Genomic DNA, 5610 nt, shown 5'->3' on the forward strand with positions numbered 1-5610 from the left:
ATATAAATATATAAATTCACACATATGAATATACTTTACAAGTAAATTTTAAAGGAAGCAAAATGCTTTAAGTTTCTAATAAGAGGATGGTAATGTGCACCTCCAAACGAGACGAAAACCCTTGACGTGCACAGGGTAGGGTAAAGGGAAAAAAAAATATCCGGGTGTTACAATCCTCTCCCCTTTGGATTAAATTTCGTCCTCGAAATTTATTTCACAAGAATAAGTGCGGGTAACGCCTCTTCAAGTCCTCTTCCGCCTCCCATGTCATGTTTGATCCTCGATGATGCTTCCATTTAACCTTGACCATGACAACCTCCTTGTGCCTCAATACCTTAGTCTTGCTTTCCAAGATGGCTTCCGGTTCTTCCACGCATCAGTTGTTCTCATCTACGCGAATTTCTGAAAGTGGTATAACACTTTCTTCTTCCGCCAGACACTTACGAAGGTAGCATACATGGAATGTGTGGTGGATTCCGGCCATTTCAGGTGGCAGTTCTAATTTGTAAGCCTAAAGTCCCACCCTAGCCAAGACTTTAAACGGTCCAAGGAAATGGGGACTTAGCTTCCCACGTTTTCCAAAACGGATAATACCTTTCCAAGGGGACACTTTTAGCATTACGCGGTCGCCCACTTGGAACTATATAGGTCGGCTCCTCTTGTCCGCGTAACTCTTTTGTCGGTCTTGTGCTGCCTTCAAACGTTCCCGAACACACTTCACCTTGTCGGCCATTTCCTGAACGATTTCGGGACCGGAGAATTGCTTCTCACCCACCACTAGTCAACACACTGGAGTCCTACATTTCCTACCATACAAAGCCTTGAAAGGTGTCATCCCGATACTGGAATGATAGCTATTGTTGTAGGCGAACTCCACCAGGGGTAGGTGAGAATCCCAATTCCCGCCAAAGTCAATAACGCACGATCTAAACATGTCTTCGAGCGTTTGAATGGTCTGCTCACTCTGGCCATCGGTCTGAGGATGGTAAGCTGTACTCAATTTCACTCTCGTGCCTAACTCTTTCTGTAAGCCACCCCAGAAATGGGAGGTGAATCGGCTATCCCTATCAGGCACTATTGACAATGGTATACCATGTGTCGAAACTACTTCATCGATGTATAACCTGGCAAGTTTGTCCATTGGCAGTGATTCTCGCATTGCTAAGAAATGAGCACTCTTTGTCAGTCGATCGACCACTACCCATATCGCATCATGGCCTCTTAAGGTCTTCGGCAGTTTGGTCACGAAATCCATCGTGATATGCTCCCATTTCCACTCGGGGATCTCCAAAGATTGAAGGCTACCATAAGGTCGTTGGTGCTCTGCTTTCACTTGCAAACAAGTCACACACCTCTCTACATAACGAGCCACATCTAGTTTCATGACTGGCCACCAATATGTCAGTTTCAAGTCTCGATACATCTTGGTGCTGCCTGGATGAATTGAGTATTTAGACTTGTGTGCGTCTTCTAGTAACAGTTCACGATTGCCCCCAATTTTGGGTACCCATATACGCCCTCGAAATAGCTTCAAACCACGGCCATCCTCTGTCAACAACATGCGTTGTTTCGTCATTACCTCGCTCTTGAGATTTTCTTCCAGGAGCGCTTCAGATTGCGCGACCTTGATTTGATCGATCAGACTGGACATTATATCGATCCTGGTGAGCACAGCTTTTGTACCACTACTGTACTCTTTTCGGCTCAAAGCATCCGCCACTACATTTGCCTTACCCGAATGATATAGCAATTCACAATCGTAGTCCTTGAGCAGCTCAAGCCAACGTCGTTGCCTCATGTTTAGTTCTTTTTGATCAAATATATACTTCAAACTCTTGTGGTCCGTAAAAAGTGTGCACTTGGTACCATAAAGGTAATGGCGCCAAAGCTTTAAGGCGAACACCACCACCGCTAACTCCAAATCGTGGGTGGGATAGTTCTTCTCATGATCTTTGAGTTGTTTTGAGGCGTAGGCAATCACTTTTCCCCTTTGCATCAAGACACAACCCAACCCCATTTTTGAAGCGTCGCTAAAGACTACAAAGTCTTTGGACCCCTTCGGAAGAGAGAGAATCGGGGCTTCACACAACTTCTTTTGGAGAGTTCTGAAGGCATGCTCTTGCTTCTCCGTCCAGATAAACTTCACATTCTTCCTAGTCAAAGCCGTTAAGGAGGAAGCGACTTTGGAGAAATCTTGGATAAATCTCCTATAATAACCTGCCAGACCCAAGAAGCTACGGATTTCTGAAGGACTCTTTGGTGGTTCCTAGTTCATCATCGCCTCAATCTTGGATGGGTCTACTTTCACCCCGTCTCGAGTGACAACATGACCCAAGAATTGAACCTCCTTCAACCAAAAGTCGTACTTGGAGAATTTTGCATACAACTTCTCCTTTCTTAGCATTTCGAGGACCTCCCGAAGGTGTTGCTCATGATCCGATTCGTCCTTGGAATAAATAAGTATGTCGTCAATGAATACAATTACAGACTTGTCGAGGAATGGTCGGCATACCCGATTCATCAAGTCCATAAATACTGCTGGTGCATTCGTCAAACCGAAAGGGCATGATCAAGAATTCATAGTGTCCATAGCGTGTCCTAAAAGCTGTCTTTGCCACGTCATCTTCTTTCACGCGTACTTGGTGGTACCCCGAGAGAAGATCGACCTTCGAGAAGCAACTTGCTCCCTGAAGTTAGTTGAAAAGGTCGTCGATCCTGGGGAGAGGATATTTGTTCTTTACAGTCGCCTTGTTGAGTCCTCAGTAGTCAATACACATCCTCATGGTGCCGTCCTTCTTCTTTACAAATAAGACCGGAGCTCTCCACAGTGACGAACTCGGTCTAACGAATCCCTTCTCAAGAAGGTCTTGCAACTGAGACATCAATTCTTGTATCTCAGAAGGGGTCAAACGGTAAGGTGCTTTAGCAATTGGAGCGGTTCCCGGAAATAGGTCAATTTGGAACTCCACTTGTCTAACGGGTGGTAAACTGGGCAAGTCTTCCAGAAATACGTCAGGAAAATCTCTAACCACCTTCACGTCTTCAATTTTCCTTATCTCTAGCTTGGTGTCCAACACATACGCAATGAATGAGGTACATCCCTTAGCTAGGCACTTACATGCCTTCGCCATGGATAAAAGTACTACATCCCCTTTCCTTCCTTCTCCATAAACTAGCACTGCGTCCCCGTTTGTCAAAGGAATACGGATCAGCTTCTTAGAGCATAAGATTTCCGCTTGGTTCTCAACTAGCCAATCCATCCTGACTACTATATCGAATCCGCCTATAGCCATGGGTATGAGGTCCACCCGAAATTCCTTTCCTTCAATCCCCAAGACGCAACCTCTAACAATTTCACGCACCAAAACTTGACTACCATTTGCTATCTTTATGATTAATGCATCTTCTAGTGTACTAGGAGGCGTATGCAAGTGTTGGTAGAATGTAGTGGACACAAAGAAGCATGAAGCACCCGAATCAAAAAGTACATGAGCAGGTACGGAGTTAACAAGGAACGTACCCGACACTACATCTGTCGACACCTTAGCTTATTCTCTCGACATCTGAAAGGCTCGACCGGTTGCTTTCGGGGCGCCCTCTTTTCTTCCTTGACTCCCACCTGTTTTCAACTTTTGGCAATCATTCTTGAAATGGCCCAGTTCCCCGCATCCAAAACATATGGGTCCCTTGATTGAACACTCGTTTCGCGTGTGGCCTGCCTTCCCACACTTAAAGCATTTGGTGGGGGTAGAGTTGGTGCTACAGGGGCCGTGATGTTTGTTGTGGCACTTGGGACACCATCTTGTCTCTTGTTTGGGATGGGCTCCACGATTGTTGTTGCCAAAGTGGTTTGGCTTTTTGGATGGTGCGTAGGGCCCTTCCCACTTCCTCTTCTCACCACTCGACATTCTTTCTTCTTTTCCCCTAACATAAACTGATTCCAAGACCTTGGCTTCTTCGATTGCCTCCTTGAGGGTGGAAGCTCTTGAGTTCCTAACCATTACCATCATGTCCGCAGGTAGCCCTTTAAGGTAGGCTTTCATCTTATCTTTCTCCGTTGGGGCCACGTGTCCCACCAAGTTTAGCTTTTCCATGAAGAGTTGGGTGTAGTCCCTTACTGACAAATTTCCCTTCTTCAGGGTTCGGAATTCATCTTCGATGCGATCCATCTCCTGTTCATTGCAATATTCCTCCATTACTTTTTCCTTGAATGTGGTCCAACTCATCTTGGTCAATTCTGTAACCTCGATGGTCGAGATGACAATGTTCCACCAGGTAAGAGCTACACCCCTCAGCATTTGAGAGCCAAACTTCACTTTTTGCCCCTCGTCACAGTCACAAGCCCGGAAGGCTTGCTCGATTTCCCGGAGCCAATTCATGCACGCCACAGAATCGTCCGACCCCACAAATTCCGGTGGCTTGCAACATAGGAAGGTCTTGTAAAAGCAAATTCTACCCATTTGTCTTGCCTCAGTCGTTGCTAGCTCCTGGTTTGGGATTCCATTTCCCGTACCTCCGGACCCCCCCATAGTTATATTCTCAGCAACTGCTTCATGCTTACGAGTATTACCGTCTCTGTCCTCCAAAAGCTTCATAAAGAACTCTTGTTGTTGGGCCATGGCTCTGTTCATGGCGTTCATAATAGTACCCATCATTATTGATTCTGGGGTTTCTTCTTCCATTACGGGGTTAGAGGTGGCAAGGTCGACTTGAGGGACGTGGTCATCTCCACTACCCAAGGTGTTTTGCCTAGGAACAACCCTTGCGATGGTGGTTCGTGGCGGTTGATCCGCTGTAGATTCAGTTACCGCATGACCTTCCGGAGAGGTATTCCGTCTACTCCGAGTATTCACCATTAAAGACTGTCATACAAGAGAGTGAAAGAGGGTTATGATAGGACGAACACGGAATTAATCATAATACATACTGATACGTTCATAAATTCCTGTAATAACAGTAAGTTCAAGCACGCTTGTGTAATAACTTACTCAAAATGGCATTAGCTAAGTGAAATTTTGAATAGGTTATACATAAGAATTCTTAACACCATCGTCACAATTCATGAACGGGGTAGCTCCGATGACCGAAGTGCTTTCCTATCTTAAAAGTTTCTACCCACATCTCACAGTTAACACTTACAATCTCAGCTTAAGTCTAGGCGTCATGATCCCTTACCTAGTTCGCTTAAACTAGTGTTCTGATACCAACTTGTAACACCCTAAAAAGAAGAGTTAAATTAAACCGAAAATATTTAACGAGAATCAGGATCTAGAATTAAAATTCACCCGATAAGGGTAATAGTAAAGCGTTTACAAAACAGATACTGAGAAGATAAATAACAACCTACTAATCTAGATTATTCTATATCTAGATTAAAGACGGGTGTTTTAATCAATCTCCAAAAATATCGTAACCTCAATACGCATCGCTCAAAAGTACAAAGGCTATAACTACAAAAGAGCCTTTCACGAACCAACGCTCCTCTCAACCTTTTTGAGCCCCGCCGCTAAAAAAAAACCTGATATACAAGCCATATCAAAAGAAGTGTTAGGCTTACGCCTAGTGAGTTCAATTAATAACGTAAAGGTAACTATGAAGCCTTTATATATA

Source organism: Cynara cardunculus, unplaced genomic scaffold (genome assembly GCF_001531365.2).
Source record: "Cynara cardunculus var. scolymus isolate 2C unplaced genomic scaffold, CcrdV1 Un_Scaffold_3073, whole genome shotgun sequence".
NCBI classification, from domain to species: Eukaryota; Viridiplantae; Streptophyta; class Magnoliopsida; order Asterales; family Asteraceae; genus Cynara; species Cynara cardunculus.